Raw genomic sequence first — 11,350 nt, 5'->3', positions numbered from 1 at the left:
AATTTTTTCCATATAGCATTTATTGGTTCTTACCTCATTTTATGCCTCCCTGTCACTTCCCCCAAACTCAGGCCCTCTTTTCTATGTAGTATTTGTTCCACTTAGCACAATAGAATTATCAGTTTTTCACTGTATTTTCTCAAAAAAGCTTTTTTTATATATCAACTCCTATTAGTGTTATTAAAATACCACTTTCAAATGCCATTAAGGAAAAAGAAATCAAATATCATAAATACAAAAGAAAGAGATATAGCTCAAAGAGATGAGGAAAAATCTATAGAAAAAATTTTAATAGCTTGGAAACTTTAAGGTTAAATGACAGAGATTTAAAAATTGAAGTCCTAAAAACACTCAGGGATATACAAGAAAGCACAGAAAGGCAATTTAGGGAGTTCAAAAAAGAATTCAAAGAACAAAAAAAAAAATACATAACTAAGAAAATTAAAACTATGAAAGTGAATCAAACAGAGGTGAAAAACTCAGTTCATGAACTGAAAAATGAGGTAACAAGCTCAGCTAATAGAACAGGCCAGATAGAGGAGAAAATTAGTGACATAGAAGACAGGCAATTAGAGGCACTACAGAGAGTAGAGGAAAGAGAATCACAAACTAAAAAAAAAATGAGAAAGCCCTACAGAAATTGTCTGACTCCATCAAAAAAAGCAACATAAAAATAATGGGCATATCAGAAGGAGAAGAAAGAGAAAATGGAATGGAGAACATATTCAAACAAATAATAGACAAGAACTTCCCAAGCCTGTGGAAAGAAATAAAGCCTTGAATTGAAGAAGCCAATAGAACACTGAGTTATCTTAACCCTAACAAACCTACTCCAAGGCACAGTATAAGGAAATTGGCACAAACATATGACAAAGAAAAAGTTCTCAAGGCAGCCAGGGAAAGGAAGAGTACAACATATAAAGGAAGTTCATTAGATTATGAACAGATTTCAGAGCATAAACTCTACAAGCTAGAAGAGAGTGGACCCCAATATTTAAAGTTTTGAAAAAGAGGAACTTCCAGCCAAGAATACTATACCCATCAAAGCTATCCTTCAAATATGAAGAAGAAGTAAAAACATTCACAGATACAGAAAAGATGAGGAAATTTATCACCAGCAAACACCCACTTCAGGAAATACTAAAGGGGGCTTTCCAACCAGATACAAAGAACAAAACAAAACTAAACTAAACTAAAAGTAAAAGCTTCATTAAGATCACAATAAAAACAACACTAATCTGTGACAACAAAAATAAAAGAGAAGAGAAGACAAAGATTAACAGTAGCAAAGGAGGATGGAGTGCATAAGTACTCATGAAATAATGTATTACAATAAATATGTATCCTTTCCATTACTTAATGGTTACCACCCCTGAAAAAACCACCACAGAAGCACATGGCTTGCAAAAAGAAATAACAGAGGAAAGAAGTATGAATTATAACCAAACAAAAACAAATGTTAAAAAAACAAAAGAGAAGAACTAAACAAGATACAAAACTATCAGAAAGCAATATATAAAATGGCAATAGGAAACCTTCAAGTGTCAATAATTACACTAAATGTAAATGGATTGAACTCACCAATAAAAAGACACAGAGTTGCAGAACGGATTAAAGAAAATCCAACTGTATGCTGCCTGCAAAAAACACATCTAAGCTACAAGGATAAAAACAAATTCAAACTGTAGGTTGAAAAACAATACTCCAAGCAAATAACATCCCCCAAAAAACGGGTGTAGCAATACTCATATCTAACAATGCTGACTACAAGACAGCAAAGTCATTCAGAGACAAAAACAGTCATTATATAATGATAAAGGGGACATTGAATCAAAAATACATAACACTTCTTAATATATATGCACCAAACCAAAGAGCATCAAAATATATAAGAAAGCTACTGACTGACCTAAAAAAAAATAATGACAAAAATACAATCATACTTGGAGACCTCAATACACCGCTGATGGTTCTAGATCATTCAATCAAACAGAAAGTTAATAAAGAAATATTGGCCTTAAATGAAACACTAGAACAATTGGGCATGATAGACATCTACAGGACATTTCATCCCAAAGTGCCAGAGTATACATTTTTCCCTAGTGTACATGGAACATTCAAGAATTGACCATATGTTGAGTGACAAAAGTAACATCAACAAATTCAGAAAGATTGAAATTATACCAAGCATATTCTTTGATCATAAAGCCTTAAAACTAGAATTCAACTAGAAAAAAGAGGTAACCAAACCCACAAAAATGTGGAAACTTAATAACATACTTTTAAAAAATGAGTGGATCAAAGAAGAAATAAAAGTAGAGATAAAAAGATACATACAGACAAATGAAAATAACAGTACGACATATTAGAATCTCTGGGATGCAGCAAATGCAGTGATAAGGGGGATGTTCATATCACTAAAGGCCTATAGAAACAAACAAGAAAGAACCCAAGTAAACCACTTAACTTTACATCTTAAGGAACTAGAAAAAGAAGAACAAAGACAACTCAAAACCAGCAGAAGAAAGAAAATAATAAAAATCAGAGCAAAAATAAATGAAATAGAGAACAGAAAAACTATAGAAAAATTAATAAAACAAGGAGCTGGTACTTTGAAAAGATCAACAAAATTGACAAACCCGTGGCAAGACGAGAGAAAAGAGAAAGAACTCATATAAACAAAATACAAAATGAAAGAGGAGAAATCACGACAGATATCATAGATATATAAAGAACTATTGTAGAATACTATGAAAAACTATATGCCACCAAATTTAACAATCTAGAAGAAATGGATAAATTTCTAGAAAAATACAATCTTCCCAGACTGAGCCATGAAGAAGCAGAGAGCCTAAACAGACCCATAAACAGAAGGAAATAGAAACAACTATTAAAACCAAAAATAAAAGTCCAGGGCCGGACTGCTATACTAGTGAATTCTATCAAACATTCAAAGAAGACTTCATTCCTATTCTACTCAGTCTTCTAAAAAATTGAAGAAGAAACAATACTTCCAAACACATTGTATGAGGCCAACATAACCCTCATACCAAAACCTGGGAAAAACAATACAAAAAAAGAAAACTAGAGACCAATATCTCTAATAAATACAGATGCTAAAATATTAAACAAAATACTAGCAAATCGAATACAATAACACATTAAAAAATAATTCATCATGATCAAGTGGGATTCATCCCAGATTCACAAGAATAGTTCAACATATGTAAAACAGTTAACGTAATACACCATATCAACAAAACAAAAAACAATAAACATATGACGCTATTAATAGATGCAGAAAAGGTGCCTGACCTATGGTGGCGCAGTGGATAAAACGTCGACCTGGAATGCTAAGGTTGCCGGTTCAAAACCCTGGGCTTGCCTGGTCAAGGCACATATGGGAGTTGATGCTTCCTGCTCCTCCCACCTTGTGTCTCCTTTCTCTCTCTCTTTCTCTTTCTCTTTCTCTCTCTCTCTCTCTGCTCTCTCAAATGAATAAATAAAATCTTTAAAAAAAATAGATGCAAAAAAGGCATTTGATAAAATTTAACCCCATTTTATGTTTAAAACACTCAACAAAATGGGTATAGAAGAAAAATATCTCAACATAATAAAGGCCATCTATGATAAACCTTCAGCTAACAGCATATTAAATGGCATAAAACTGAGGACTTTTCCCTGAAAATCAGAATCAAGACAAGATTGTCCACTCTTATTCAATTTAGTTCTGGAAGTTCTAGCCAGAGCAATCAGACAAGAGGGAGAAATAAAAGATATTCATATCGGGAAAGAGGAAGTAAAGGTTTCACTTTTTGCAGATAATATGATCCTATACATCGAAAGCACCAGACTACACAAAAAGACTACTAGAAACAATAAACCAATACAGTAAGGTTGAAGGATACAAAATTAATATACAAAGTCCATTGCCTTCCTATATGCCAACAATGAAACATCAGAAAACAAACTCAAAAAAATAATCCTTTTCATGGTTGTAACAAAAAAAATAAAATACCTATGAATAAACATAACAAAGAATGTAAAGAACCTATATAATAAAAATTACAAAGCATTGTTAAGGGAAATAAAAAAAGATACAATGAAATGGAAACATATTCCTTGTTCTTGAATAGGAGAATAAATATAGTCAAAATGACTATATTACCCAAAATGATATGCAAATTTAGTGCAATTCCCATCAAAATTTCAATTTTTTAAAGAAATAGAACAAAAAATCATTAGGTTTATATGGAACTATAAAAAAACCCAAAGCCAGAGCAATCCTAATGAAAAAGAACAAAGCTGGGGGCATTACAATACCTAACTTCAAATTATATTATAGAGCCACGACAATGAAAACAGCATGGTATTGGCAGAAAAATAAACACTCAGACAAATAGAAGAGAATAGAAAGCCCAGAAATAAAACCACATATATATGGTCAAATAATTTTTGATAAAGGGCCAACAACACACAGTGGAGAAAAGAAAGCCTCTTTAACAAATGGTGCTGGGAAAACTGGAAAGCCACATGCAAAAGAATGAAACACTACTACAGTTTGTCCCCCTGTACTAAAATTAATTAGAAATGGTCAGAAACCTAAATATAAGACCTGAAACAATAAATTACATAGAATTAAACATAGGTGCTAAACTCATGGACCTTGATTGTAAAGAGCACTTTATGAATTTGACTCCAAAGACAAGGGAGGTGAAGGCAAAAATAAATGAATGGGACTACATCAGACTAAGAAGCTTTTGCACAGCAAGAGAAACTGACAACAAAACAAAACAAAAAGACAGCCAACTAAATGGTAGATGATATTTTTAAACAACAATACAGATAAGGGCCTAATATCCAAAATATACAAAGAACTCATAAAACTCAATAACAAACAAGCAAACAATCCAATAAAAAAATGGGAAGAGGACATGAACAGTCACTTCTCCCAGGAGGAAATATAAATGGCCAACAGATATATGAAAAGATGCCCATCTTCATTAGCTATTAGAGAAATACAAATCAAAATTACAATGATTCCATACATAGGTGGAACATAAAAATGAGACTCAGAGACATGAACAAGAGTGTGGGGGTTACGGGTGGAGGGAAGGAGAGGGAGGGGGTTGGGGGAGGGGAGGGACACAAAGAAAACCAGTTAGAAGGTGACGGAAGACAATTGGACTTTGGGTGATGGGAATGCAGCATAATCAAATGTCAAAATAACCTAGAGATGTTTTCTCTGAATATATGTACCCTGATTTATCAATGTCACCCCATTAAAATTAAAAAATTAAAAAAAATTACGAGATACAACCTCACACCTGTTAGATTAGCTATCATCAACAAGACAGGTAATAACAAATGCTGGAGAGGCTGTGGAGAAAAAGGAAACCTCATCCACTGTTGGTGGGAATGTAAAGTAGTACAACCATTTTGGAAAAAAGTATGGTGGTACCTCAAAAAATTAAAAACAGAACTACCATATGACTCAGCAACCCCTCTACTGTGTATATACCCCAAATTCAAAAACACTTGTACATAAAGGCACATGCAGCCCCATGTTCATTGCAGCATTGTTCACAGTGGCCAAGACATGGAAACAACCAAAAAGCCCTTCAATAGATGATCGGATAAAGAATGTGTGGTACATATACACTATGGAATACTACTCAGCCATAAGAAAAGATGACATCGGATCATTTACAACAACATGGATGGACCTTGATAACATTATACTAAGTGAAGTAAGTAAATCAGAAAAAACTAAGAAATATAAGATTCCATACATAGGTGGGACATAAAAATGAGACTCAGGGAGATGGACAAGTGTGTGGGGGTTACAGGGGGGGTACGGGGAGGAAGGAGAGGAAGGGAGTAGGAGGAGGGGAGGGGCACAAAGAAAACCAGATAAAAGGTGACAGAAGACAATTTGATTTTCAGTGATGGGAATGCAACATAATCAAATGTCAAAATAACCTGGAGATGTTTTCCCTGAACCTATGTACCCTGATCGATCTATGTCACCTCATTAAAATTAATAAAAAACAAAACAAACAAAAAAGTGCCATTTTGACAAACAGTTCATTGAACTCAATAAAAAATTAAGAATCGGTTCTGCCGAACTGGTGCGAATAGGCTGAACCCCACTACTGCATAAGGAGTAGAAATACTCCAGTCACTTGCATGGCTTCTAATAAAAAGTCTTCTGTGTTCTTATTTTTATTCCTTTATAAATTAAGGAATTTTTTGGTTGTTTTTTTTTATTATTATTATTTTTAGGAGAGGAAGGGAGGCAGAAAGACAGTCTTGTATGTGCCTCAACCGGAATCCACCTGACAAGTCCACTAGGGAATGATGTCTGCCTATCTGAGAGGTCATTGCTCTATTGCAGCTGGAGCCTTTTTTTTTTTTTTTTTTTTTAGGGTCTGAGTCAGAAGCCATGGAGCCATGCTCAGCATCTGAAGTCAATTCACTGGAGCCAATAGAACCATGGCTGCAGGAGGAAAAGAGAGAGAGAGAAGGGGAAGGGGTAGAGAAGCAAATAGGTGCTTCTCCTGTGTGCCCTGACCGGAATTGAACCTGGGACAGCCACATGCCAAGGTGATGCTCTACCACTGAGCCAACTGATCAGGGCCTACTTAAGGGTCTTATTAGCTTGTTTTGCTTCTTTCAATATGTTCTCTTTTTTTTCCATTTTCTGCAGTTTGAATATGATATATCAAGATGTATCTCCCTTTCTTTTCCTTTTCTTTGCTTACCTTTTCCTTCCTCCCTCCCTTCCTTCCTTCCTTCCTTCCTTCCTTCCTTCCTTCTTCCTTCCTTCCTTCCTTCCTTCCTTCCTCCCTCCCTCCCTCCCTCCCTCCCTTCCTTCCTTCCTTCCTTCCTTCCTTCTTCCTTCTTTTCTTCCTTCTTTCCTTCCTTTTTTCCTTTTTACTTTCCTTCTTCTCTCTTCTTCCTTCCCTTTCTCACTCTCCCCTCCTTTCTCCCCCTCTCCTCTTTTTACCCTGCTTGGTGTTCTCTGTCTTTCCTGAATGAGTAATTTGGTGTTTACACTAATTTTTCAAATTTCTCAGCCATTATACCTCCAATTTGTTTTTTATTCTGTACCCTCTTGTTCTCCTGATATTCCAATGATGTATGTGCTAAATCTTTTGAAGTTGTTTAACATTTCTTGGACTTTTTCTGTTTATTTTCATTTTTTCTCTTGTTGCATTTTGCTTTGGGAAGTTTCTATTGACCTATCTTTCAGCTCACTGATTCTTTCCTTAACCATGTCCAGTTTACCAAATGAGTCCTATGAAAGTATTCTTTATTTCTATTGCTATGTTTTATTATTTTAATTTTTAATATTTCCTTTTGATTCTTAGTTTCTCTCTTTCTGCTTATAATATCCATCTGTTCTGGTATGATAAGCTACTTTTTCATTAAAGCCCATAATATATGCTTCATAATTAAGTTCCTGCCTGATAAATTTATGTCATATCTGAGACTAGTTCTGATGCATAATTTGCCTCTTCAACCTTTGGTTTTTTCTTACCTTTTGCATGTCTTGTAATTATTGTTGAAAGTTGGATATCATGTATCAGGTAATGGGAAGTGAGCTAAATAGGCCTTTAGTGTAAAGATATGTTCTAATCTAAGAATTGGATTGTGTTTAATGTCTGCTCTAACTGTACCAAATACTTCAAATTTCTCAAGTATCATTGTTTTTTCTTCCCTCAAAGTGTCAGTGGCACATAGAGATCATATTTGGAGACTTTGGCAGGCTCCTGTAGGCGAATCACAGTAAAGATAGAATTTTGAAACAAATCCCTGCCATTACCACAATACCTACCTTCCTCTTGAGAAACAGCTTTTGGCTACTTGCTTCTGGGACTTAGTAGAAACTGGACATTTATCAGTGAGCCACCAGATTACCATTGAACCTAATCAGGTAACCTCATATTAAATTCTCTAGTTTACAGTTCATTTTTACTCCAATAAATCTGATTTCCCAGTTGTTGTTGTTTTTTTTCTAAATTAAAAAAAAATAAAATGCAGAGTCCTGGCCTGGGCTCCTCCAGCCTCTCCCCCCACTGTATTTTGTTTAAAAAGAAAGGAAGAAAGAAAGTGGAGGAGGCCAGGGGCTAGAGGACAGAACAAGGGGGAGAAACAAAGGTGGGTCATTTGAAGAGGGGAGCCCCAGGTGGGGCTGAGCCTCAGTTGGAGTCAGAGTCCGAGGAGTCTCCCGAGGAGGAAGAGCTGGAGCTGCTCCCTCAGACTCGTTGTCTTCATCTTCATCATCATCCTCGTCGTCATCCTCATCCTTCTCATCCTCCTCATTCTCATCCCCATCCTCGCTCTCATCTTCACTACTGGACTCGGAGGAGTCCCCACCATCCTCAGAGGAGTCCCCATTCTCATTATCTTCTTCCTCTTCATCCTCATCTTCATCCTCATCCTCCTCAGACTCGGATTTGGACTGCAGGGTAGTCTGGCTGGACTTGGGGTTTGGGCCTCGCAGCTTGGTCATGCTCTTATGTTTATTGAAGATAGACTCTTTATATGCTGCGCAGTCTTGAGGAGACAGACTCTTGACCCAGAGGTCCAGGTGTACTTTGTACTGCTTCTGCTGCTCTTCAGCCAGCTTTTTGTAGTGATCTTTCTGGCTCTGCAAGATGCGCTGCCAGTGGCTGCCTATCTCCACCATGTGCTCTTTCAGGGGCAGGTGGTTCAGCTCCCCATTGGACAGCAGCTCCTGGGAGAACTTCTGGTAACCGTTCATGGGAGGCTCCTTGGGTTCTCCCTGGAACTTCATCTTCTTGGATGAGTTTGCAGAAGCTGGGGGTGCCCGCATCTTGCTCAGTTCTCTTTCATATCGCTTTTGGTCTTCAGCTGCCTTCTTAATCCACATCAGTTTCTCCTTCTATTCCATGTTGTTCCAGGTCATCTTCATGGCTTTCAAGGCCTTCACGTGATCATTCTTGAAGTGGGCCAGGTAGTCACCAATGATGCTCTGTTGCCAGATCTCCTCTGCTCTCTTGGGTGATTCGGGCAGTTTGCTTCATTCCTCGCGCTCCGCACCAGGCTTCCTCTCTGACTGGGCCTTCAGTGCAGCTTCCCGGGCCTTGTACTTGGCCTTCTTCTCTGATAAGTCATTCCACATGCGGGCCAGCAGGCGGGTCAGCTCACTTTCTGAGAGCTCTGGCCGTTCCTCCTGCAGCTGCCGCCGCTTCTCCTCAGAGAAGATGAACATGGCTGATACCGGCCTCTTGGGCTTCTCTGAGCTGCCCTTGCCCCCTTCCTGGGAGGGCTTCTTAGAGGCTGGATTGGTGGTTTGTTTTTTGTTGATGTTCAACATCTTTTCTTCCCCCAAGACCCGCTGCTGCTCCTCCTCAAGCAGGTTCTCTAGAAAACCGAGCAGTTCCACCTCATAATCTTTCTTTTTCTGACCACACTTCTTGTGGTAAGCATCCTTCTCCTTCTGGGAGAGCAATTTCCACTGCTGGCTGCATAGCACCATGCGCTCTGTGCTGGGCACGTCCTTCATGTTGGCCATCAGCTCTGCACAGTACAGCGAGTAGCTGTTCGGAGGTGGCTTGGTGGGTCGCCCATCAAACTTGTCCTTAAGCTGGCGTTCAGCCTTGGTGAGGGTGGACTTGGTGATGCCCTCCTCACTGATGTTCAGCTCAGGGTGCTTCTGGATATAGTCATGCATAATCTCCTCATACTCCTTCCGCTGCTCCAGGGCCTTATGAATCCATTTCAGCCTCTTTTTGTCTGAGAGCTGAGACCACTGCTTCCCCAGGGAGTTCTTCACCTCCTACGTAGTGGCATCTGGCCAAACTTTGAGATACACCTTCTTCTCATGGGTGTACCACAGCTGCTGGGGGGTTTGGGGCTTCTCAGGGATGTCCGACTTCTTGGCATTCTGGATTAAGTCAGGATGATCCTCCCTGAATCGGGCCAGGTTTCGCTCGAACTCCTGTTTCTCCCTCTAGAAGTCCCGAACATATTTCATCTTCTTCTTTTCAGGCAGGTCCTTGTATTTCTTGGACAGAATCTTGGTCAGGCCCAGGTTGCTCATCTCAGGGTGAAGTTTCGCGTATTTGGCCCGCTTCTCCATGAAGAAGCAGAAATAAGGGGTCAGGGGCTTCTTTGGGAAGTCCGGGTGTTTCTTAAGTTTTTTTGCCTTTGTAAGGATTTTTAACATGTTCCTGAGCATCAAGGATCAATTCTGTCAATGTACGGAACTTTCTCACCTCATTAGAAATCTCTACCCATTTGAGTTTGCACATGTCTCCAGAAAAGTCTTTAAATGCTACTTTTTCCCAGTCCATATGTGACTCAGTGGTTTTGAACTTGGAGCTGTCATTAGACGGTAAGTTGTTCTTCATGCATTCTAGCAAAGTCAGCATGTCTTCCTGGGACCAGCAGTTTGGCCTTTGGGGGCTGCCATTTCCAGGTCTGTGGGGTAGTCAGCTTCTCCGTTCATTCTCCAGCCGTCCAGCCACCTCCTAGGTCACACTAGCCAGGCAACGGGGTTCAAAGCCACCTCACCCGGGCTTGTGAATGGGAGCGCAGACCAGGGGCACCCAGGGGTGCAGCGGGCATAAGAGCTGAGCCACAGCTCCGCTGCAGCTGACGCTGGGGCCTGATTTCCCAGTTCTAAGAGACTTACTGATTTAATTTCTACAAAGAATTAATTCTATTCTATTTTATTTTTTTTTTATGGATGCGAGAGACATAATTGCCTTGCTCCCTAGGATGAAAGTCTCATTTTTTGGGTAAGAGTTGTCAACCAAGTCTATTACTTTACAGAGTTTTTTTTCTTCACCTGTTTTTTTCAGGGTGTCTGAGAACTTGATTTTCACTGGAAATCCTTGACAAACACTGAGTTTTTAACTTCCTGGACTCACTAACCTTTTTATAACTCCTCCTCCCATTCTATGTCTTCTGAAAATTATTTAAAATATTTTAATAGGCTTTTATTTCACCTTTCCTTGTCTTTGTCTTAGATAATTTTATTTTCTATTTTTTTCTATGACATTTTAATAGGTGTGAGGAAGAAGAGAAGACATATGCATGTAGCCAGTCCATCTTACTTAATCATGTCTGTCTTGTTTCTTTTTAAATGAGACTCCGGTGCCATTTCTAAAGTTTCAAAACAGTTTTATAACGAAGTAATTTAAAAGCAAAAAAACATTAAAAGCTATCAGACTTTGTGACTAACACAGGCTTTACTAATATCAGTTAAATAGGAAAAGAAAGAGTATTTTTAATTTTATTAGTGATTGAGAATGAGCAACACAAAATAATCCAGGTCTTTTTCTTTGTGTTTTATAATATTTGGACAAATTTTTCA

At 38.2% G+C, this 11,350-nt stretch overlaps 1 pseudogene; it reads right to left on the bottom strand.

Moving 5' to 3' along the window:
• Nucleotides 1-8,204: 8,204 nt before the first annotated feature.
• LOC136383051 (nucleolar transcription factor 1 pseudogene) lies at nt 8,205-10,505 on the bottom strand (annotated as a pseudogene).
• Between the last annotated feature and the right edge of the window lie 845 nt (nt 10,506-11,350).

The sequence above is a fragment of the Saccopteryx leptura genome, chromosome 11, assembly GCF_036850995.1.
Source record: "Saccopteryx leptura isolate mSacLep1 chromosome 11, mSacLep1_pri_phased_curated, whole genome shotgun sequence".
In the NCBI taxonomy this organism is placed as follows: Eukaryota; Metazoa; Chordata; class Mammalia; order Chiroptera; family Emballonuridae; genus Saccopteryx; species Saccopteryx leptura.
This window is presented reverse-complemented; position numbering and strand designations above follow the sequence as displayed.